Source organism: Hyaena hyaena, unplaced genomic scaffold, assembly GCF_003009895.1.
Source record: "Hyaena hyaena isolate Hyena2069 unplaced genomic scaffold, ASM300989v1 scaffold_494, whole genome shotgun sequence".
Classification (NCBI taxonomy): Eukaryota; Metazoa; Chordata; class Mammalia; order Carnivora; family Hyaenidae; genus Hyaena; species Hyaena hyaena.
In genome coordinates this window covers 1,258,711-1,284,422 of record NW_024081126.1, presented here as the reverse complement: position 1 = coordinate 1,284,422, position 25,712 = coordinate 1,258,711, and the positions used below count along the sequence as shown (strand labels likewise).

The 25,712-nt window shown below is 43.2% G+C and overlaps 1 protein-coding gene across 3 annotated transcripts in view; it reads left to right on the top strand.

Annotated features, from left to right (window-relative positions):
• The first annotated feature begins 6,009 nt into the window (after window positions 1-6,009).
• Window positions 6,010-25,712, top strand: part of THRB (thyroid hormone receptor beta) — a 393,487-nt gene continuing 373,784 nt past the window's right edge. Inside the window, exon 1 of one of the 3 annotated variants that reach the window (XM_039254596.1) lies at window positions 6,010-6,060. The gene's annotated coding sequence lies outside the window, so the exon portion shown is untranslated. Of the gene's footprint in view, window positions 6,061-6,320; window positions 6,399-6,438; window positions 6,507-25,712 lie in introns of those variants that run through there. The other 2 variants (XM_039254595.1, XM_039254594.1) reach the window with 2 other exon arrangements.

Here is a 25,712-nt window from a genome sequence, read left to right as displayed (position 1 = left end):
TTATTGCTCTAAACTTTTTTTAACGTCGCCTTTTGTTATGGAGCTATATCCATAACCTATCCATGTTGATGTACCTAAGCCTTTTATTATTTAACTGTATCTATTTAAAGAAAAAGATTATCCTTTGGTGGAGTTTGGTTTGGCTGATGGGTGTTTTGAAATAACAGTAACTAGCACAACAAATAAACTTGCACATTTCAATGGCGTAACTTGCCAGAGGTTGATTGCTCAATCACTGTAACATTTGAATATGAGTGTTCTCATCCTTTTCCATATGGTGATCAAGGGGTCCAGACTGCTCCTTGCTTGTGGGTTACTAGTTCCTGCCCAGAGACCTCAGAATCTTCTACCTTCAGCTGGAAAACAAAGAGAATGTAGCTAGGTAATTTTTGAAGTTTCTAGCTAGTGACATACTTGTTTTACTTAGTTCTTTTCTGCTCCTCCCAGTGAACGGCAGTTCCTTAATCCAGGAGTTAGGGACATGTGCTGTGACTCCCAGACATGCTCTTATTTTCCATCTCCTTGTGGCTACTCCATGACTTCCTCTCCTACATAACAGTAGCCTGATGGGCTGGTTAAGAGCACAGCCTCTGCCACCAATGCCTGGGCCTGAGCTTGAGCAAACTATTTGATCTTCCTATGTTTTAGCTTCCTCATCTGGCCATAGAGTTCTTGTACAATTTCTTAAAAATGTGTGCAGTATTTAGGACAATACCTAGAAATAATACAAGTTTAATAAATATTAGCTATAGTACATACTTCTTGCTATAACCAGTCATACCAGAATGTCTATTGCATCTCTAACATGCCCTAGGCTTCCACCATGACAGAGAATAATCATAGATTTTCACCAGACCAGTTTCATGGGCATGCAATCTGTGTAGTTGTACAGGGTCCCAAGCTCCGAAGGGCCCCTTACTTTCAGCCTGGCATTTAGTTTAATGCTGTTTTCACCATCTCAAAATTCCTACCGAGTTTCTCTTTGAATTTGTGTTTTGTGAGTGACACTTGATGGGACAATAGTTTATGTCCACGAACAGAGGACAAACACACAATATATGTGTCCATTGCTGTTCTTTGCTGCTCCACTCTCTGCTGGGGGAGGTCATTGAGAGGATGTGACCACTTGTTGATCTATGAGTTGGGCCCAGGCAATTAGAGGTTCCTCACCCTCTCCCCTGTCCTTGGAATATGGGTTCCATTTACCTTTTCTGTTCCCAGAAGTTACCCCAAGGACATACCGTTGAGAGAGGGGTTGGTGTTGAGACCACCTGGATGGTATAGGTGACTGAATACCATCAAGGCCTCTATATAAACATTTAAGATTTGGCAGGTGGATGTGGAGATCTACTTGTCTTGCAGCTGCCTAAGACCAGACTTATATGTAAATTCCCTTGCTCATTAAACCTACCACCTACCAACCTGGAATGGCCTGACTTTCTTTGATCTCTCCCTACCTTCTGTATCTGGGGACCAGTTTCATATTACACTTGGGATTCAGATTCAGATTCACAAGGATCTTGTGAACCAACACTTACATATAACAAGCTTGATGTGAGACGAGCACAGAATTCCAATGGCCCCACAATGTGTGAGAGGTCAGCAAAACTCAAATGGAGTCTAAGATAAGCATGTTACATCTATGACTCAATAAGTGGGGGTGCTGACAACCCCAAGAGACCATGCATTCCATTCTATTCCATCCCATTCCATTCTTGCCTTGAATGTAGAAAGAAAGCAACAACCAAGAAACCCTATCATGTCCTTTCTTACTCATCTTACTTCCCTGAATTATCAAACCATTTACTCTGAAAATGATGACAGAGAAGGAAAGGGAAACCCACAGTTCCTTTTCCTTTCAGTTCTTCTTTCCTCAACAGTACATAAGTCTAAGATAGAATGTAGGCAGAATGGGCACATATCAAGGAGTAAAATAAAAACAGTTGAGTTAGTTTTCTGCTGTGTTTCCACTGTTCTGATAAGAACAAAACACATATGCATATACAAACTACAAAATACATGAATTAGCTACAGAATACAAATTGTGTAATTCTGTTGATTTCACGTTTGAGTTAAATGCTCTTATATTTGCATTTAAAACTACCATAGCATAATAGAAAAATGAACAGTAAAATTAGTGCTAATAATTTAAAATGCTTATTTTTCTTTACTTAGAATGATGTTAAATAGCAAATAAAAAATACCATGACAATTCCAAGAAGAGAATGTGGAAGGAGATTGCCTTATCTTTTCTGCCTGGAATGGTGCTTTTTTCCCCTGCTTTTAAAAAAAATGTTCATTTATTTTTGAGAGAGAGAGAGAGACAGAGACAGAGAGAGAGAGAGAGAGACAGAGACAGAGAGAGACAGAGAGAGACAGAGAGAGAGAGAGAACGAGCAGGAGAGGGGCAGAGAGAGACAGAAAATCTGAAGCAGGATCCAGGCTCTGAGCTGTCAGCACAGAGCCTCACGTGGGGCTTGATCCACAGACTGCGAGATCATGACCTGAGCCAAAGTCGGATGCTCAACCGACTGAGCCACCCAGGCGCTCCCTGCTTTTTGAATAAAGGGCCCCACATTTTCTTTTTGGACTAAGCCTTGCAAACATTGTAGCCAGCTGTGTTTTTCCCTCTTTATGACTTCTCCCACAAGTTCCATCCGGTCATCTTCCGCAGGAAGTCTTACCTCGCACCGTCACCACCACCACCAATTCCTGGGCTATCATGTCCTCCTCACCAGCAATCACCTGGAAATTTACATTACATATTTCTCATTGCACTCGTAAAGTAGAGTTAATTTTTGAACATGTCATCTCCCCTCACAGTCTGTCTTTCCTGAAGTGCAGGGACAGGCTTGGCATTCTTATCTGTCTAGCCATGGACCAGAATCACTGGGACCTCATAGGCAAAATAAATTCCAGGAACTAACAATAAACAGAATGAGGATCTCCAGCGCTGGGTCATTTGGCTGTACAGCCAGCTTGAGAAGGAGCTGTTGAATGAATGAAAGAATATTAGTGGTCCCAGTCCCTGGAATAGCACTTCCTCTGATTTCAGTACTCCCAGAATAGTAAAACCTACTCCATCTTTGATGGACTAGTTCAAGTTCATTCAGTGACATCTCTGTTTATTTTTTCCCCTTTCTCTCACAACTCCTTGCCATCTCTAACTGCCTAATCTGACGTTCCTTACCTATATTAATTATCTTTGACTCTGATCAGACTTTGCTATTATTGAAGGCACAGCGGAATGAGGACTCAAATGATGTACTTGCCTTGAGTGCAAAATTTAAGGGGCATCAAAAACTGTAATCAGGAGAAACTATACTTTAATGCAATATTTTTAAGATAAAAATTAATGTAATAATCATCCATGATGAACAATATAGCAAGAGTTTAAACAAAGACAGGCTCAGACCCTGTATTTGTACCACTGGCCTCTCTGGCTGCAGTGTAACCCCAGTCCTGTTAGACTTTACATTTTATTTCTCTTCTTACCCCAGCAGTGGATGAATGAATGACTATATGAATGAATTGCTTCCTTGAACCAAGGCAGCAGCCTGCAATTTGTAGACCCTGGTGCTAAGGATGTCCACCAGTGGCATGTGAGCCTGGGTCTTGAAAACAGCTGTGCCTTCTCAAATCAGCTACACTAGAACAGGGGCCAGATGGTCTAAAGTTTGAATATTAGTTTTGCCTTCAGTCAGGTCCCCATAAAATGATTGCTCTGTTGGCCCCCTTTGTGAAAAGAAAAAGAAGTGGCATGTTCTGTTGACAATCCTTAGTTGCCATCCCGGAGTCCGCCCTCGGAGGGCCAACTCATGGAATCCTTCAAATCTCATGTTGTTTCAATAACGTTGCATTAAAATTGCCTTCCCTCATTGTTATATAACACTGTTACAATCATAGTCTCATGAGTCGTTTGAATAATGCCATGCGATTTATTTAATGTTGTAACTTAGTTTTTATTTCAGAAGTTTCCAGGCCAAATGAGATCAGAAAAACAAAGCCATTTGAACAAAAGGAAGCAGCAGTGTTTGTTATACTTCATTCTCTGTATGATGTTTCCTTCTGAAGAAGGAATTTAGCTCCAAGTTATACTCAGGAAGAGGGAAAAAAATGCAAAGTTCCATCAGGCCTCAGGGCCTATTATCCACCTTAGTGAAGGAAGACTCGCATCATGCCCCTCCCATGCCCGCCCCGCATTACAAAGTTGTTCGCTCAGCTCTGTGGCCCCAGTGCAGACCGGACTGTCAACTGTGGTGGCCTATCAAAGCCAAGCTTTTTCCCCAGTGGCCTGATTTTTCACCCACAGTTAGCCACCAGGGGGCCGCCTATTTGGAACCAATGGTGCAGACTAGACAGCTTTCCTCCAAACCAACCAAAACATCCCGGGGCAGCATTGGAGCAAAGCCCAGGAACTTCCCTGCAAGGGAGAACAACTTCTATCCTGCTACAAAACCTGCAAGTCCTATGGTATAGCCTTATTACGAGTGAAAAATAAACTAACGCACGGATGTATCGCCAAGAACCGTGGGGATTTAAGGGGCGTGGAGTCTGACGGGGAGGCCCCTCCCTCTCACCAGGGAGCCTTGGGGTCTGCGATTTTCTCTCTGGAAGCGCCTGAAACTCCGTGCGTCCCGGCGCAGGCAACATTTCCCGAATTTCTGGACAGTTGTGGCTGCTCATGCTGCTAGCCAGGGTGGTGGCTTCTCGCCCTTTTCCGGGGGATGCTCACAAGAAGCTGGAATTAAATCACACGTCACCGGCTGGAAATCTGGAAAACTCTCCAATAAATCATCTATACATTGTTCAGACAGTTGAGGATGAGACCGTCATAGCTCTCTCCCACTGTACGAATAAACGTGTGCACTGAAAAATGAAGTAGGAATTGTTTTTAATATTATTTATGAGAAAATAATTGTACCCTGTCGTCAAAACAGTTTTGCGGCAAGTATACCTTGGTACCAACTGCATTTTAGCTTCGGGGGCACTCCGTTATTTTTACAAGCATTCTTCAAGTCCAGAATGCAGCTGCCCGCTTCGTTTCCCCTAACCCGAGCCCTTGGCTTTCAAGACTTGAGGTGGGGGATGGGGGGGGGGGGGATTTGAGAAATCCGCGTTTGCCTGGGGCAGAACTCTTCGAGGGCATACGCTATTTGTGTCTTCCGGGTTTTATTTGTGCATACCCAGGGCAAAGGCAAATTGATAGGGCAGCCCTTCGGGAACCTGTGGAGTGTCTCAACTCTGCAGACATCTTCCAGGATATGCATAATTATGCGCAGGGGTGTCTCCCTCAAAAGGAGGCCAGGTATTTTCCAAATTATGGTGGTGAGGGGGGGTGGGGGAGGCGGGGGCCGGGTGGTGTTCAGGGAACTCCAGACAGCCCGGCTCGTGGGAGGCCCCAGGAGGAGACAGAGCGCTCTGTCCGCCGGACACGCGCCACAAGTGGTTTGGAGCGAGAGGAGCGCGCTGGCAGGGGCTACGCTGGTCCTGCGGGGCAAAGAAAAGCCCGTGCTTCTGGAAGGTCCCCCCGCCTCCTTGTCAGTCGTCCCCCATTTCTTCCTCTTCGCCTACCAGAGGAATGACGTCCCAACCCGAACCTCGGTGCGCAAGCCGCGGGGTGGGTGGACGCGCGGCCGCCCGAGGCGCCGCGACATCGCCGCCCTGGGAAGGGCACCCTGGGTGGAGGGCACGGCCGGGACTGGGAGGAGAGGGAGCGCCCGAACCTGGGGAGGCAGGTGCGGAGGCGGCCGGCCGGGGGCGGTGTGCGCGTGGGCTGCGAGGTAGGCGTCCGCGAGCGCCTAGTGGCGGACACTTCTGCGCGCCCCCACCCGGAGCCCAGCGGGGGGCGTCGGGTGCCATCCGGGCGGCGGCGGCGGCGGCAGGGCGAGCGGCTGGGAGGCCATTTCCTCGCTGCGCCCCTGGCGGAGCCGGGTTTGCTTGCTCTTGGCCGCCGCCGCCGCCGCCGCCGCCGCGCGAGTAGGACTGCCGCGAGGGCTGGAGGGGAAACCAGGTCACCGGTTCGCAGACGCGGCGCGGCGCGGGCGCCCGGGGCCCGGAGTAAGGCAGCGCCCCGGGAGCGGGCCGGGGCGGGCCGGGTGCGAGCGGGGCCCGGAGAGGCGGGGACTCCGGTGCCCGGACCACACTCGCTTCCTACGCCTATAAAAGTGGAGTGGCCGGGGAGGGCCGGCGCGGCCCTGGCGGCGGCCGCCTCTCTTCGCCCAAGGAGTTGACATTTTGCAGGACTCGCGCGACGTCCCGCCGCCGGCGCTCCCCGGGACCCCGCCGCCGGGAGGAGGGGGCGGAGGAGGGTGGAGACTGCGGGGCTTGGCCAAGGAAGGCGCACATCCTCGGGCGGGCGGCCGTGACGCGGCGGGGATTAACTTTGCATGAATAATGTGAGTGCGCTTGGAAAGGAGACCTTCTGTTCCCCGGGCTCGGGGCAAGCGCCCGCAGGCTGCCTTCCCCGGGCAGGGGCACTCGACCCGACCGTCTCGAGGGCACCGGTAATTTGGCGAGAGGACCGCGCGCAGGCGGGGGCGTGTGGGGGAGGGTCGAGGAGGGGGCGGCAGTTCCAACTGTCCAGAAGGGTGGGCGGGCGGGCGGTGGGGGTGTCGCCGGAGCCTGGGGGGTGCGGGCGGCGAAGCTGGGCGCGCGGGCGGGCGTGGGTGGAGGGTGTCAGCCGCCGTGTTACCTGCCTCGGCGGGGTTTCTGCACCCCGGGTCCGGGAGAAGGTGCCCCTCGTGCTCCGGCCCCGCGCGACGGCAGTCGGGGAGCCCCGGCGTGGGCCGTGGCGGAGCGGGGTGTCTGGGGGCCCCTCCAGTCGCAGCGGCTCTGTTCCTCAAACCCCCAAGCCCAGCTGTTGACAGGCTCCTTGTGAAATGGAGTTTGGCATCCTTAGCGCCGAACCGAGTGGAAGTTTCCATGATGAGGAAGTTCTGTGACACGGGGGTTCGGAAAAGGTTGGCAGACACCGGGGGGCGGGGAGCGGGGAGGCGGTTTAAAGGGACTGTGGATTCTCCCCCCCTCCCCTTCCCCCGTTTTTCTTCTGGTCCGGAACTCCGGGGTTTGGAAGGGAGAATAATCTTGAATGTTGGCGTGCGCCGTTGCCGGTGCCTGGCGACTTGGCTTCTCCCCGCCTCCTCGGGGACTCGGTGGCCGATTTCGTCTCCCTCCTGGGTCGCGCGCTTCTTTGCCTTGCTCTTCTTTTGACGCAGCATCTTCCGCTGGGTCGCCTCGAGTTGATTCTGGTAACCGGGAGTTGTGCCAGCTGCGCTCTGTCCCCTCCTCCGGCCTCCAGCCCCCCTCGGAGGAGGACTAAATTGGGGGAGTTTACCTCCTTGCTCCCTGTAGATCGCGTCCTTCTTAGCTGCAGTTGTCATTTTGGAGGAGGATTTCCCAATGACCATTGTAGGATTATTATTAGTGCTAATTCTTAAGCCTTCTGATTTGTTGAAGGGGAGGGCGCATGGGGTGGTTTTTTTCTTTTTTTAATTTATTGAAGGTTAAATGTATAATTGTCCCCAAATGGGACATTTTACAAAAAGAGTCTAGAAGCATAACAGTTCGTAAGCTGAGTCAAAGAAAAAGTGAACCTGAACAAACAAGTTTAATACTCTCCGCCCCCCTCCCGTCTCCACACACGTTCAGATTTTGTGAAGATTGAAACCTTGTGCCTAATCATCAGTAAATACATTGCAAACAGAGTCTTCCTTTTAATAGCCTGTTACTGGTCTTAGGTGCTAGATGCAGGTTTAAAGACCAGTTTTGAAGTTCAAAACTCAGGCATTCCTTCAAAGGTGTATTTAATGTCAGAGCACAGCAATTTTTAGAATGGTAAATGCATTGGATCCTGTAGACCTGTTGAGCAATGTCTTTACATTATTTGTCTCTGTTTTAGTTTACTCTGCTTATTTACATTGTAATAATATATGGCCTGTGCTGGATTACAGTATTAAAAATTGCGTTTTAGTCAAAATATTCCATGATTCATTCTGAATATTCATCGTGACTGATCTGCTCTCTAATTCGCTTCTGCTTACCTTTCTTATTCTGAAACAAGTCAGGGACTAGGAAACATTAAAGAAAAAGGTGTTTTGACGAAAAGCGTTTTGAGCAGTGGATATTTTTAGGAGTTTTCATGGCAGTTGGTTAAGGGTTTTAATCAAGTCTGACAGAAATTCAATAGGAAGTGACTTTTTGAGGGTAATATATGGGAAGACATGGGTGAACAATCATTTATTATTTGTACATGTTAAATGGAAACTATCAGAATCTTATTTTTGATGATTTCCAAAGTTTTTTATATATTGGAAGTGGGACCATCTGGTAGTAGATATGATTTGCTTTTCTTTTTTAGTGAGAGTAAGTGCTACTAAATATAGCCATTGAACTATTTTTTTAATGAAGCAATTCTTGTTGACATTATAATGCAAAGGCATAATTTTATTGACATTGGAATATTGTTTTACAGAGTAACTGACCTTATAATTTTTTAAATTCTCTATTCTCCTCTTTTAGATTCTTTATCCTGTCATAGTGATGAATTAAGACAACTGGCTTTTAATCTAGGCTCTTTGGGGGAAAAGGTAATTTCTCTAAAATTTCCTTAAGAGAAGAGAAAGTTGTGGATTCCTTTCCTTTCCGGGAATTTTTGAAATGGTTTGAAGCATGGTGTGGGGGGAAGCCACACGTGGGATGGCAGGGTTGCTTTTTGTTTGCTTGTTTTTTTTTTTTTTTTTTAGCAAGGTCATCTTTTTGATAGAAATCCGAGTGGAGGTGATTTGTTTCTTTAGCTCCTCTTTGCCATTCTAGTGTAAGATTATGTGTTGCCTTCTTAAAAAGCCCTTCTGTGATCACTTGACTCATTCTTTCTTAGAGCCATCATACTGTTTTTAGTTTCTCCCACCCACCCCGCCGCCCCTTGATCTTATTTGCAATCTGAATTGTCATTTCATTTGGTACTTGTTGAATACCTATCTGTCTAGAAAGTAGAGTCCAGGAGGAAGAGTCTTGACTGCCTCAGTAACTCTTAGTTCTCTAGCATTTTAAACAACATGGCACACAGTAGGAGCTGGATAAATCTTGGCTAAATAAATCAATGGTTGCATCCAAACATTGTCTTCCTAAAACTACCAGCTAAGCAGCCTGAATGGGTACCAACTGGGTATGTCAAGACTTGTGCCCTTGCATATGTGTGTGCCTTGAATCTAAGGTTCAGTCTTTATCTCTCCCCCTACCCTTTTTGTGAGATGAAAGCTAGCCCCATTCTATTCTCTACAGTGACAATGCAGAGAGAGCTATTTCTGCAAGTTCTTCCTGGAGGCATTTGCCTTGAGTACGCGGAAATCCTCAGCAGTTTGTCTTAGCAGGTTACCTTGATTCCCTGAAGACACTGACCTTCAACTCTCTGGGTATCAGCAGAATCTTTATGAGTTCCAGAGGCATTGTCAGTGTGAAGAGTGAAATTCCAGGGAACCGACATCACTGGATGATCGCAGTGCCTTCTCACTCAGCAGGTCCTGGCAGTGCCTCTGGCCTTGGCAGGGCTAAGGAGACCAAGGGCGAGCTGTGGTATAGCTGGTCTACAAAAGTAGCAGTTGGGGAAGGGACAAACTGGGACTGTCAGGACACAATAGAAGATTGAAATAGCTCTTTGGGGTAGATTTGGAAATAACCTGGTGGGGACTCCTTGTTACAGGTTAAGTCATTTAACTTTCCCCTTTTTACAGAACTCTTTTCCCACTTTCATAAACAGATTCTGAACCAGATGATTGTGGGACATACTGCCATTATCTGAGTTTTGAAGTGACCCAGGTGTGATACCCAAAGGGTCATCTCCAAATTAGCTATTCACAGAAACTCCTTTGACAATTAAGACAAAAAGGAAATGACAGTGGGTGGTTATGGTAATGTGTTTTTGTTTACAGAGTATGGACTTTCAGAAATGTGTCTGCAGAAATGCGTCATAAAAATCCTCCAAAATGATGAGACTTGTGAAAATGGTAGGGGAAGAAAGATCAACATTTTATACAGGAGTAAAGATAATTAAACTGAAATCCTAAGTGCTTACTGCTTTGGAGTATTTAATTGAGCTCTGAGCTCAGTAGCCAAGTTAACAGGAAAAAGGGGGTCTGGAGGTAGTAGGTATGCATTCAAGTTGTAAAGATACCTCACATAACATCTATAGAGGGCTTACCATGGTGCCTGGTGCCTGGTACCTAGTATATACTTACATGAAATAGCAAATCACATAATGGCCAGTACTTGAACTTCAATTCTACAGAACGTGCAGTAAACTTCTTTATATGCTCATGTCTTTTATGAGAATCAAAAATGCAGAAGGCAAAATGATGAAAAGTAACCCAGTGGGAGTTTAGCTTTGGGAGCCTGAGCTACTGTGGTTCAGCCATGGAGTTCTGGCGATTGTCCCCAGTGCAAAAATAGAGCTCAGAAAACCTAGAGGAATGAATGGTTAACATGTTCTTTAGGCCGACTTTCTCAAATATCCAGTGTCTCAGCCAGGCTTTTGACTAGAGCAATCTGAGAGGACAGGACAGCCAGGTACTTGAAAATGACCTGATAGCCATAAACCTTTGGAACAGGTGGTCTTGACACTGTGTGCTTTAGTCTGTAGAGCTCTTATCACCCTGCAGGGCCATTTGGTTTTGGTGTCCATTTCTGTCTCCCCCTCTAACGTGTGATGAAGGAGTATGGGTTTATTCATGCTGGACTCCCCAGCGCCTAGCAAAGGCTTTGACACATGGACCCAAGGAAATACTGTTGGCAGACTGAATGGGAATAGAAAAAGGGGTGGTGCTTCTCTTTCTCTCCCGTTATTGTTATTGTCATCTTTTGTCTTAGTTTTCCCAGAGTGACAGCGTGCATGTATTAATACAAAAGGATTATGAAATGGTCTCTACTGTGATAGAACGGATATGCTCATTGGGCTCCCTCATATGGCCCCCTAGATGAAATAAAGTTATTTCTTTGATCCGAGGAGGCAATTGTTCTGTGGTTTCTGTAGCCTGTGTCTATGAGTGTATATTGCAGTGGGATTCAGCCAGGGTTCCTTTGGTATCTGAGTGCTGTGAGGCTGAATATATTTAGGCCAGTGAGTCTCTGATTGAGGATGTCCACTCTTCACCTTGATCTCCCAGCTTTGTTAAACAGTTTTGACGTTTCAGTAAGTTAGAAGCGGGGGTGGGGTGGGGGGGTGGGGGGGAGAGGCAACATCCAAGCCACTGAGTCACAAGTACTGTATTTCCATATGCTTCTCTGGGCAATCTGGCCAGTTGACGGCTAGAGCAGGGCTCGGGTTGTTTGGTCCATACTGTCCTAATTTCAAGGGACTTTGGAGACTTTATGTGCTGGCAGGTCTTCTTGTGCAGTACTATTTTTATTGAGTGAGAAACTGAGCTCTGCTGTGAACTCAGGTATCTTTTCCAAATGGCAAGTTAGAGCCTGGAATGAGGACCCAGAAACCTTGACTGTGTCCTCAGAAGCTTATTGTAGCCTTTCCATCATGATAGATACTCTAACATATATGTATACATATCTGTGCATACAGCACATAATTATATATTATAATATGTAATGTGTATAGAACAGTATAACAGCACGTAAAATAACACACATGTACAGGTGTGTGTGCTGAGTGAGCATAACATGTAACAGCTAGGAAAGGATTGATCTGAACTAAATTCCTCATTCAACTTCTCAGTTCCAAATGAGAGGCTTCATGGATCATGGTTTCTCTTCCGTGATTAAAATACACACACACACACACACACACACACACACACGAGGGTTTATTCAGAAATTCGTGAGTGATAAGCCGATTAAAGGAAAAGCTTGGACAAAAGAATGCAAATCGACAGCAGGTAGGTCTCGTTCTTAATTTGGGGAATACACTTTGGTGACTTGGCTGGAGATTCAGGAATGTTTGAGATGAGAAGAGTAGAGACGATAGTCATGGTGTTTAGTGGCATGATGCATGATTGTGACATTCAGGAACCCACGGAATATTCCGACTCTTGGGATGCGCGTTGTTCAGTGGTTCTCAAGATGATTCAGATATACTTTTCCCCTCTTTCGCCTCAGAGTCTCAAGAGAAAGACTGTTCTCTCAGATGTCAACAATGCTTGTACAGAATAGGTGCTCAGAAAATAATGAGTGATGATAAGGATCATGACGTTCCTGGGTTTGGGTCAGCTTTTTCAAATTTCTCTCCTGATGAGCATCAGTGTCTAGCAACTTGCATGTCACTCTGCCTCTGTGACAAGTGTGCCTCGTGTTCTTATATACAGTTAAAAAGGAGTGCTTGTCTCTGGCTCCAACTGTAACTTCCCATGCCCAGCTTCCAGATCATGGTGAGAAATGCCGCAGTCACACTGGTGTCCCAAGCTAAACACCCTGTCGTCAACTTTTAGTCCTTCTCCATACTCCTGACTGTTTCGGCAGATCCTCATCGTATTTTACTGTTTACTTATTTAACTATTTACTTATGTTACTCTATGGTCAATTAGGTTTGGGAAATCCCAAATTTAACAATCTAACGCAAGAATTTTTGAGGGCCGATGTTTATGCTAGTGTGCATTGTGAATCTCCAAGGGGGAGAGCAGGTAACAACTTATTTGATCACCATTTTCTGTGTGTGTGTGTGTGTGTGTGTGTGTGTGTGTATGTGTTGTGTGTGTAAAAACTCAAATGGTGAAAGTGCAGTGCAAGACGTAGTGAGGAACAGTTCATGGCACTACACTTAAAAAAAATTCGTCTTATTTGTTTTAACCTCTAGCTATATTTTATAACAAGTGATGATTCCTAGGAGCAGTATCAATCCCACAGCAGACACTTGGTGTTTTTCACACACACAAAAAAAGTCTTATGAGTTTGTATTCAACACTGACTAATGTTGCCATTGTTGCAGTCTTTTGCAATGATCTAAAAATCATGCTAAATTGCTATTACTTTTAAAATATTATAGTCATAAAATGTATCTTTCCTTGACTTTATTTCTGAGATCTGGACGTATCAACTTATATAAGCCAGAGAATGGTTTATTTCTGCCGTGTGTGTTTTTGTTTACCTTTTCAAATGTCACCTAAGCTTCACTATAATTTCTGCTCCAATTCTAGCACCCAGATAGAGATCTAGAAGAATGTGTTTATATCTGAACTGTAGCTACAATAAGGGGAAGTATAATGTTGTATATTCTTGTATTATTTGTCCTTTAATTTAAAAAGAAAGGAACCAGGGAAACCTTATACTGAAAAATGTTTTTAAAAGCAATTGCAGTTATGGCCTAGGCAAATGATGAACATATCAATTTATCCTGTAGTCTAGTAGTTAGAAGGGATTTTCAGAACATCTTGTCCCTCTGTGGCCTCTTTAAAAAAAGCCTCCTAGACATTTGACTTACTAATTTGATCTTTCCCTCTATAGCTTCATTAACACAAGGTATTGTTAAGGTGAAGGCATTCTCTAGAGTGAACTCTACAAGCATTTATTTGGTGCTAATTAAGTATATATGTTTAGATTTATCTTTATTGAGGTTACCACAAAACCAAGACTTAAAATGAGTAAACTTATTTTTTTTTAAAGTAGGCTCCAGACCTGTTGTGGGGCTTGAACTCAAAACCCTAAGATTATGAGTCATGTGTTCTACTGACTAAGCCAGCCAGGAGCCCTGAGTAAACTTATTTTTTATCCTGGAATCTGTCCATCCATTTATTCCTCCATCTTTCCATCTCTTCATTCATATCTCTATGCCACCTCCCACCATCCGTCCATCCATTCATTACATACATGCATTGGACATCTGCCGGGTGCCAAGACTCCATAGTAGGTGCCAAGACACCACAGTGAACATTTAAAAATCCTTGCTGTAGACAGGCTCTGAGACTCCTGGGTGAATCTGCAGAAATCAATTTAGCCTCTCACAGTATTTCCCCACTTCAACTATTGGCATTTGGGGCCAGATAATTCTTTGCTGCCGAGCGCCACCCTGTGTATTATAGGATGTTTATCAGCATCACTGGCCCCTACCCACTACATACCAATAGTTCCCCCCACACTCCAGTTGCAGCAATCAAAAATGTCTCCAGATACTGCCAAATGTCTTGTGGGAGGCAAACTCATCGCTACTGCACACCACTGGTGTAGAGTTAAGAACAAGAGCTGTGGCATGGGAATGTATGGATTCATAGCCTAGTTTCACCTGGCTTTATTGCATGTGCTCAGTGTCTTTATCAAATGGAATCATGTAGCATTTGACCCCACAGTTAAGTGTTCCTACATATTAGGTATTGTAGTAACAGTAGAATTAATATGTAAACAGGCACTTACAATATTGATAAGTTGTATGATAGAGTAAGTACAATGTACAGTGGTAACCCAGAGTCAGGAGTGCAGTGAGTTCTAGGCAGTAAGAACACCATATACCAATGTATGAAGCGGGGTAAGAGTGTGAAACCTTTGGGAAATTGCATGGAGCCCAATCTCAGTGATATTCAAAGGACAATAAATGAAGCTGTTGGAACAGATTGGAGTCACATGGTAAAGACTTTTCTGCCACAGTAAGGAAAATACACTTTGTCTTAACAGCATGAAGAAACTAAAGAATGTTCAGCAAGTCAGATTTTTATTTTAGAAGAGTTCTTTGGGATAGATCTTGAGTGGGAGTGAGACTGGAAATGATGAGCCCAGTTAGAAACTCTCAGAATAATCCACTGAGAGATGATGGCTGCCGGAACCAAGACAGTTATATGTTGCCGCGATGCCTTTGGGAACAGATTTCACTTTCTCCAAGATGTGGCAAAATTTTTCTAAGTTAATTCCAATAATGAATATTTTTAGCAGGATGGCTTTACATTTGGGAGAATTTCAAGTTTAATTTGAAAGCAGATTACATGATAGATTCTCTTTAGAATGTTTTCAAATAAAGCTTAAAGACCATCTCACAGCCTATTCATAGATGAATATTACTCAAGGGTTTTTCTGCTATTGTATACATATGTCTACAGTTCCTAGTCAGAGAAAAACATACTTATGCACAACTACGTTGAATTATCATTGACATTGGTGTGTTGAGATTCATTATTGAGTATTAAGTGCTGATTTTCTGGCTGACAGGGATTTTATTTCTTTAATGATCAAAATTGAGATGGATGGAGAAGATGAATGAATGAGACATTATGGAAATAGCACCAAATTGAGAATAAAATTTTTTTGGATAAGTCTTTTGATTTATCTGAGCTTTAATTTCCATAGTCATAAAACAGCAAACTTATCTAGATAAATTAGATAGTCTCAAATTATCCTTCGTGCAGAAGGTGGCCGGTATTTTCTATAATAGGCTATGTAGTATTTTGAGCTTTTTTAAGATGTACAATCTCCACTTAGACTACTCAACTCTTTTGCTAATGTGTGAAAGCAGCCATAGATAATATGTAAATAAATGATCATGGCTGTGTACCAATAACTGTATTTACGGAAACAGGAGGTGGGTTATCATTTGCTAACCCCTGCTAGCCCAGCAGGAGTACAGTAGAAATATAACATGAGCCACATATGTAGTTTGAAATTTTAGAGTAGTCACATTATAAATAAGTAAAAAGCAACCAGTGAGTTCAATTTCAATAATAGATTTTATTGAAAACATATTCACCCAATATAGCCACAATATTATTAGCTTGTAATCACTATAAAAATATTAATGAAATGTTTTACTTTTCACATTAAATCCTCAATATCTGGTATGTATTTTACACTTATGGCACATCTCAGCATTTGACTAGTCACATTTCAAGTGCTCAGTCGCCATTTGAAATTGGGCGATATGACTAAAGCCTTAGAAATGTGTGATTTCACCATATTCCATGCAGAAATAAATTATATGCATTATTTAAAGTGAGACACTTTCTTTTCCTTGCCACATATTTTGGTTAGGAAAACACTAGACTTTGAAATAAAGAATGCACAATGGCTAAAACACAGTTTATTTTTCACTCATGTGAAGTTGAAAACTGCTGTCCCTGTTTGATTGGTGGCTATGCTCTGTAGCTACTCAAAGGAGTCCCAAGTTCCTTTGGTCTTAGGCTCCTGCATCTTCCACTCATAGCTACCAAGATCCTGTCTTATTGCATCAGACCACAGGGAGGGAATGAGAGAGTAGAGAAGCATGCTGGCTGGAAAGTGACACAAAACCATTTTGCTCAAATTCCACTGGTGACAACAAATCATAAATCACAAATCACATGTCCCCACCTAAATGCAGTGGAATGGGAAACAGTCCCTATGGCAGCTTTCCAGAGATGACTCTATACTCAGGAAAGGAGAGGAAGAATTATTTGGTGGTCAGGGAGCTGTCTTTTCCATACCGTGCTACTCTTGTTTTTTAATTCTTATGTGGCCCTCATCACATCACTGTCTTGCTACTTTTGGTGGCATTGGCAAGTGATGAAAACATCTTGACAGCCGTGAGGTAACCCATTTCTATTTTTTGGTGCAGTACCACTATCCTGTCTGACCTAATTCTCTTTCCTCACTTCCTTCTTATTCGACTGGGGTCATCTTTAATCTTGCTGGACCTGATTTTTCCTTTTAGTCTTTGACCATCATTTTTATTTCCTTAGTAGATCTACGTGGGTTATTGTATGCACAGAGTATTGGGAGTTTGCTGACCAAACCTGATATTACTGATTTTTCTTTTAGAGGAAACTAAAATTTAGAGTAGAGTGATCAGGGAGCCAAGGCGAGAGCTGATTCTTGTTGTGTTGACAGAGGTATTGAAGCCATTTTCCTAGTATCCTCTTACAGAACTTCAGACTGTTTAAATAAATGACTCATTACATAATATCTAGATGAAAAATACCAATTTTTCTAGTATTTATCCTAGTTATCATTTCTTACTATAGACAGAACTCTCTTTTTTTTAATCAAAAAGGGTGTTTGCTTGTTTTCTTCCCAAATTATAAATGTGCTTTATCAAATATTCAGTGTGTTCTATAGAAGTGCCTCCCATGAAGGAAATGTTAGAGGGGCATGAATAATAAAAGTGAGGTAAGTGAAAAGAACAAAGAAGCCTTTTCCTTCTAACTATGCATATTTTACCTTTCTGAAACCTTGTTATTTAATAATTATTAAAATGGCGTATTTTAAGAAGTAAGGAAATGCAAAGCACACATACCTTTTGGATTATTGAGAAATAAGGCCAACCAGTGATAAGAAGTATCATGCTGAGAACTTGTAAAAGAAAAAAAATAATTGTATCCCTTTATATTAGCCTAAGTAAGATTGTCTTCGACTCCACAAGCCAATTTTTGTGAAATATTTTGCAAACCTCTTGAAAATTAAAGTTTGCAATATTAAAAAGTTAATCCTGATAAATTCCTCTCAGGTACAGAATCCAGCTGGTTAATTCTTGATATTCCATTGTAGGGAGGAAATAATTCTCTGAATAATCCCTAACTTGTTACTGGCCTGTCACTGGGGTCTCTGGGGCTCAGGGTAACTCACAGTGTGGGTGCCATGAATGTCTTATTTTAAAGTCCTGTCATAAGGCTGGGAAGAGAGACAGCCACCCCCACCATTACCCTTCCTGGCTAAGTGTGTTTGCAGACAGAAAAGCTGGGGGCCCTGGGTCCTGGACCAGTTGAGAGCTGAGGCATTGGCAGGAGAGATCAGGATGTGGGGTGATGGACATCCATATAGGTGCTGAGTTAGATATCTGGTTTTGCCCTTTCCTAGCATATGGTCTGTCCTGCAAGTTACTTAGTTGCTTTGAACTTCAGTCATCCATCTGTGCAATGGGAAGAATACTGGTGCTTACTTACATCACAGTATTGTAGAGGGGATTCTGTGATTATTAACTGCTTAGCCGGTACATACATAGTGCTTGGTGAGCGCTCAAAACATAGAAAACAACTTTTGTTATCATTTTATTATTGCAGAGATAGTAAAATTGTCTTTAAGTAAACCTGCGCCCTGGAGATGGATTTTTCGTCCAAAAGACAAGAAATCAAAGAGACAGAGACAGGAATTAACATCGGAATTTTCACAATCATTTTGCGTCATTAGTCATTCTTTATTTAGTTTTATGATGTGTTTATTGGTAATGGTCTTCTTTTTATAGATGACCTAGCATTTTTCAATCTCAGGAGATATGCTTTATGGCTAATTGTTGAGTTGAGTGAATCCTCGGGGTTTGAAGAAAATAAGAGCAGTAGATGTTAAGTTAACTGTCTGGGGCTCCGGCCTCTTGAACACACATTTTACTCTCCCACTTGTATTGAATATGATGCTTAAGCTGATTACCTCACTTCCTTTTGTTCATAGCAGGCACTCCCCTCTCTTATTCTAACACTTTCTTCTACTGTCCATATTCAAATTTCTTCACTTAAAATCCATAATATATTTTCCCCTGCTTCTGTTTTAACCCAGCTTCCCAATATCCTTCATTTAAGGATTTTCCAAAATCCTGCCCTCATTAATTAAAATTGAGATCCAAATTCTCTTCAGTCCTGCCCTGCTGAAACATGCCACTTCAATGACAATTTTTCTCACCCCTTTGTCCAAAGGTAATATTACATGGTTAGTCACTTACTATATATATTTCCTCACTGTGCAATGTCCAAATCTCATATTGGTCAGTGAAATAGATATTTCTTTGCTAGATTTCAAGTTCCAAGAGGGCAGGGACTGGGTGTTTTACAGTTTTAGTGGAGTCTAGAACGTAGGCCCAGAAAGTAGGTGCTGAGTAATGCTTTCCTGCTGTTTTGACCAACCACACTTAGGTTGTTTTCGTATAATCAGGATGAATCTAATTTTAAAATGAACAACCGTGTGTCCTCAGATGAACCGGAATATACACTTACAAGGCTCTGCTGTCCTGCATTATAAATAAGGCAATAGGTTGTCCGGCAGGGAAAAGCTCTGCTGTTCTTTTCCCTTAAAAAAATAAACAAAAAACAATAAACAAAAAACTATCCACGCATAAGAACTGAGACAGAAGATCTTCTCGTCTCTTCAACCAAGCTGACCAAAAATCAGGGGCCCCAAGGAGATATTCTCTGAAAAGATGAAACCCAGCAAAAACCTCCAATCCAATCCAAGAAGAGTGGCTTCTGGGGATTTGTAAAAGGGAGGCTTACTGTAAATAGGCCCTAAGCTGGGAGGCCTGATTCCTCAACTTGTGTAACAGCAAGGACTTCCTTCGGTGGAGGGTTCAAGGTTCTGCAGGGAAAACATTCAGAGACATGACCCTTGGGCATGTTGCTGCTGTGGCATCTTCCACAACGCCTAGCGTTTTTGTGGACTTTTTCTGCTTAAGATCTTAGTGTCTCAGAATTCATAGAGGATACATGATTTAACATTGCCCTGAGGGACTTCACAATTCATTTTCCTTCTTTGTGTAGCAGGGTTTTGAAATAACTGTTTCATTTTTGCTATATTGTGGTCATAAATCCCCACCGGTGATTCATTAAAGTTTCATGTGAACCAGAGCAGTGGTTGCTCTTCATCTTTGCCTCCTCCCAGCACTGGATTGAGACCCCCTTCTCGGAGTGGACTGTTGTTGCTGAGTTGAGTTCTTGCAGGAGTTTGACTTTAGGGGCATTTGAAAGGAATAGGGATTATGCTTGCATTTCCTGCCATCCTTAAGCAAAAGATGTGGTTTTGCTTCTTCCTTCAGTGGTAGAGCAAGGAATGTGCCTGGAGTTGTGTTTCTGGTGGTCTCAGAGAAGTGGGACCAGAGCCCACAGCTCTGATTCTTTGCTCGGGACCTTAAGGATGGAAAAATCGGTCCCTCTAAAACAGAAGACTCAGAGAGCTCTTATATCAAAGTAACCTGAGGATCAAGTGGCTGCCAGCCCAATATTCCTTCAAAACACTTCCCGTAGGACTTCTGTCCCCAAAAGCAGGCCCTAAGATGAAAATTCAAGTGCAAGTTATTTTAGGGGGAAGATCAAGAAAACACCCACAGGAGTTGGTAAGTCAGCCAGGGCAGAGAAAGCAGCCAATAAGGTGGTGTTATCAAACCAGTTACCTCTGTGGGCCCCCGAAGCTTAGTCACAGGGTGAACTCTGGGAGACAGTGTGGAATGTTTGTCTCATAGTTGTCCCACCCAAGATGCAAGCTAGAGTGTATTAATTCGTCAAAACCTATCAGACGTTAGTTGAAGACTGCCTCCAGAGGCGATCGATTCCCTGGTAATTCAGAACTGCCACTTGGATAGCCAAGATCACGCCTCCGGGCAAAGGAATGCAGTTTTTGGCAGTCAGAAGACAAGCTGGTGGGCCCTTAAGTGGTGCCCATTGGTATGGGGTCAGGGCGGCAGCGGCCTCTACGACATTTGAGCTTTTTTCATCACTGCATATTACCAGGCAGGGCAGCCTCTGTCCCCATTTCTACCCAAGGATTGCTGGTCTCCTTTCGACTTCTGCTTGGTTCTCGAGAGCTGCGTGCAAACTGCCTTTAGCTGAAACAGTGGAGCAGACATCACGGGCAGTAGGTCCAGGATTGACTAGAGAAGGTTCCACTGAAACAGGAGGCATAGCCAGATTTCCCACCCTTTTGTTCAGCCCCATCGTCTCTTTCCCATGCCGTCTTCATTCTCTCTAAGGCCTTTTCTCTTCACCTGAGTTAGCCCAGGGGTCCCAGTGAGTACATTCTCTCTCTTGATAGTTTTCTGTTCCTGTCTGTACCATGCCATTCCCCTCCCCCCCCCCCACCGCCCCAGCCCTCCCAGAGCAGGATTTCTGCATACTACTGACATTTTGGGGCAGATAATTCTTTGTTTTGGGGAGCTGCCCTGTGCATGGTAGAATGTTTAGCAGCATCCCTGACCTCTACTCACTTGATGCCATTAGCACTCCGCTCTCGAGTTGTGACCATCAAAAATGTCTCCGGACATTGCTAGTTGTCCCCCTTGAAAACCACTTTCTTAGACCTTAGTTCCAAATCTTAATCCCGCTCTTCCCCAAGGTCCTCATCAATTATAGATACCTATTTATGATGATCCTAGTCATAAAGGGAGGGGTTGGGAGAGACCCATTCTCAAATCTGGGAAATGTGAACATTTTTCCCAGTTGACTCTGATGCATCTCCTGCTCCATCTCCCCATGCCCTACTCTAATTAGGAATCAAGAATCACTGTCCTAGGGGCACCTGAGGGCTCAGTCCATTAAGTGTCCAACTCTTAATTTTGGCTCAGGTCATGATCCAAGTGTTATGGGATCAAGCCCTGTGTCGGGCTCCACCCTGAGTGTGGAGCCTGCTTAAGATTCTCTCTCTCCCCTTGCCAATCTCCCCGGCTTTTGTGCTTTCTCTCTAAAAATAAAAATTAAAAAAAAAATAGAATCATTTCCCTGGTCTGTCTCTCTCTTTTTTCTCCCTTACTTTCTCTTCTGCCCACTTGCAATTTGGAAGATGCCACTTTTCATTTCCACTGCCTTTTTAAAGGCTCCTGCTTAATTCAATAAAGAAAAGAATAATGGCAAGTCAGTGACTAAAGTATATAGTAAGATGTAATATATTATTTTAAAAATTATGTCCATTCGTTCATTCTTTTAGCAAACAATTATCTGGCACCACATAGGTGTCAGGTACATAGTTGGGAACAATAGTGAGCAACACTGATCGCTTCAGATAGATACACAAAGTGATAACCCAAAAGGCAGCCTCATCAAAACGAGTATGTTTATTTTATCAACACATCTATACTCTAAAATTCTGGAAGCGGAAGTACAGAAAGCCAGTATTGTACCAGTTGCAGCTACTGGCTCAGTGTTTCCTAATTTGGGAAGTCTAACTATGTGGTTCAGAATTATGACATGATGCCCTGAACTATAGGATTTATGTCTGTCCCATTCAGAAGTATTTTGTGAGCACACTGCACCTGGACAAGCGGGTTTCACAGTTTAACAGATTCCTGAAGTGAAATGTTAATAAGTCTTTCACGCTTTGGTTTGCCAGAATCTCTTTTGCTTTTCCTGCTTTACCTCATCCAACAGTTGTCCACATTTTTAGGCACTCCCTTCCTTAAAAAGGGCTTCCAAGCAATTCAACACAGGGTTGCACTGTCCCAGCCTCTTTGGCTGGGTGTTGGTTATGGAGAAAGGAGAGGATTATGGAGGCTCTGATGTCACTGGAAGATCCACAGCAGGACGTCTTGCTTGGCTGTATTGAGTGTGCTGTGTGCAGCCTGTGGAAAGGCTTGGGGCGCCCTCAGCACCTCAGCTGTAAGGGGGTGGTGTGTGCTCTGCAGTTCCTCTCAGTGCCCCAGACTGACTTCTGCTCCCTCAGTTCTGGAAGGGCCAGACCAGCCATCCCCCATCCCCCGTCTGCACCACCTCCAGCTGATTATACCTGCAGCTGCTTGGCTCCACCCCAAACCTGCCAAACCAGAATCTGCATTTCAACAAGATCACCCAGGAGGTTCCTGGGCACTTTGGAGTTGGAGACTAGCCTTTGTTCCATCTACCTTCCACTTCTCATTAAGTAAAATTGTGCAGAATCCAAAGGTAGAAGAGTTAATGGGGTAGCCCTGGTGTGTATGGATTAAGCCCATTATACCTGATTTATTGTTTTTGAAACTTGGTTATCAGCACATTAGTGGGCCTTGAATCAACCTAATGAGTCACAGTCAACAAAGATTTTAAGTCAAGAAGACTAGAGTAGAAAGCATTAGAGTATATCACATGTTTTTGAAACACTGGTTTCATTAAAAAATGCAAATATGCACACACAGAGACACACTTTGATTATGTATGCCCTCGGTCATGATTACAAAATGGAATTCTGGCTGGGGTTACAGTTTAAAAAAAAGTATCCTGAAAACCACTGTTATAAAGAATGAATATGACTCTTTATATATATTGATTAGTGGGTTTTTTTAAGGTTTTTAAGGTTTCATTTATTAATTTGAAGGAGGGGCATGAATGTGCCTGGCACCCACACAAGCAAGTGAGGGAGGGCCAGGGAGAGAGAGAGAGAGAGAGAGAGAGAGAAAGAGAGAAAATCCCAAACAGGCTCAGAGCTGTGAGCCAGCACAGAGCCTGACTCGGGTCTCAGTCTCATGAACCTTGAGATCATGACCTGAGCCAAAATCAAGGATCAGATGCTTAATTTACTGAGCCCCCTAGGCACCCCTGTTGATCTGTGTTTAAAAAAAAAAAAGTTTGAAAAATTTGCCCCTTTTCTCTCATCTACGATTATGAGATTATATTCTCTCATTAAGATTCCTGAACAAGTAAAATGTTTACGTAGCATTTATGTATGTTAAAATTTTCTGAACTGCAAGTTAATGACAGAATTTTAATTTTTTACTCAATTTCAGAAAACAGTGCTCTATCAGAGAATATCTCAAAATCTTGAAAAAGACACCTTTAGATAAAGCTCATTTTAAGTCAAGAAAATACACTGTAGGCTGAAGAAATCACATAGGTTCACTTGAAGGGAATAAGAATTTGGAACCCAGGAGAAATACTCCAGGTTGTGGGAGATCCAGGGTACTCCAAAGGTAGTGGTGCACCTTTAAGGGATAATATCTTCAGAAGCATCAATAGTACAAGCCCACAAAAGCATTATTTGGAAGTTTAATCATTTACATTTCTTCAACATTCATTTAGTTTTGTGGATTAAAAAAAATTGCTTTGAGTTTATTTTGAGGGAGAGAGAGAGAGAGACAGAGAGAGAGAGAATCCCAAGCAGGCTTCACAGTGTCAGCACAGAGCCCATTGTGGGACTCAAATGCATGAATTGTGATGTCATGACCTTAGCTGAAACCAAGAGTCAGGTGCTTAACCAACCCAGCCACCCAGGCACCCTAACTTGGCAGATTTTGAAAAGTCAGTTTTTCATTTTATTTTTTTGTTCCCGTCTCTTTGATTGAAGATGGCAACCACTGAAATAATACATTAAAATGAAGACTTAACTTTTCAAAATCCACCGAGCAAAATGAGTGTAAAAGAAACTTATTATTTTCTAATGTTTATTTATTTTTGAGAGAGACAGAGCGAGAGCGGGGGAGGGGCAGAGGGAGAGGGAGACACAGAATCTGAAGCAGGCTCCGGGCTCTGAGCTGTCAGCACAGAGCCTGACGTGGGGCTCGAACCACAGACCTCGCTATCATGAGCTGAGCCAAAGCTGGACGCTCAACCCACTGAGCCACCACACAGGCGCCCCTAAAAGAAATTTAGCTAGTGAAACTTGCAAAGGTGTTCTTGTCTAAATTTGTAGCGTTAATCCTTCTGAAGATAACACCTTGTAGAAGGCAGGAAAGCCATGTCACTCTTCAAGCACAGGTCTGTGTGAAGCTGAGGCAGAGACCGGGAGAGTCAGATTTCACCACGTGTGGGAAAGAACCAGTCCTCAGGGGTGAAACCAAGGCGCTTTGTGAAGGAGGGTGCTAATGCCAGGATGAGACACAGTTACGGGGAAGTGCTTTCAATCTCACAGGCAGGATCTGTGCCAGACAATGAGTTGTCTTTGAAAGTGCCTTTGCCCTGTGAGAGCAGCAGCTGGGCAAACCTAAGAGCTCTTTCTGGGCTTCCCCCATCTGGGAAGCCTCTGATTTTGATGAAATGAAGGCTTCCTCAAGTGTTTACTTAGAAAGACTCAAGTGATCTATTAAGCAACATTTTATTAAAATTATTTCAAATATGTTTTTAAGGAACGGTGAACATGTTTTCCTTATTCTCTAATAAGTATATGAACCGTATAGCATCTCCACTTTATTAAAATTAAAACAAATTGACTGTGTCCATATTCTTTGAGAATGTGTTTTGGGGGGATTCCTAAATAATTTTACATGCTGTAAAAGGTGAGAAAACTAGTATTCTCTCATTCACAGGTTTAAGTGTTAAAAGTGTATGATTTTGCTCACTTTCTTAAACTCTCCGGGTTTTTTTCCTTCCAAAACTAATCCTTTGGCTATTATATACAGCCTTTGAAAAAATATATATTCAAATACATAATTTGAGTATATATGGAATATATAATTTGAACATATGTTGAATATATACTAAATATATGTGATTTGAAAATCAACAAGAAAGACATAAATGGTAGCACTTCTCACATTTATTTACTTCTAATTAGAATAACTTATCATTCCTCAATATTGTGGTTTGCTTTTTTTCATAAATTGTGTTATTTTGCCAAATAAAACTTTGAGTTTATATCAACTTGCAGTATTCATATTTGTCATAATGTGTTTTTAGCAACTTTTGGCTTGTTTGAAAAAAGAAATCCTAATTTCATGTTTCAGGCTTTTGCTTCTTGTTACGTGATGCTTACAGTTATATAAGTAGCGCTGTTGCCCTCAAGACTAATGAGGACATGACAGATTTTGAGGCTCATGCCCAATAGGACATTTTATTCTAAGAACATTAGCTGTATAGAAAAGCACACATTAGTGTAGTTTTCCTTTGTGATTGATCATGGATGTTATGTTTCTTTCAATTAAAAAGTAGAGTTTATGGTATTAAGACCTCCTATCTATAGTATACTGGATAGATTTCATGTTTCTACATTTAAAAATTTTTTAATGTTTAGTTTTCAGAGAGAGAGAGAGGGAGAGAGAGAGAGAGAAACAGAGTATAAGCAGGGAAGGGTCAGAGAGAGACAGAGACACGGAATCTGAAGCAGGCTTCCGGCTCTGAGCTGTCAGCACAGAGCCCGACGCGGGGCTCAAACCCGTAGACTTTAAGATC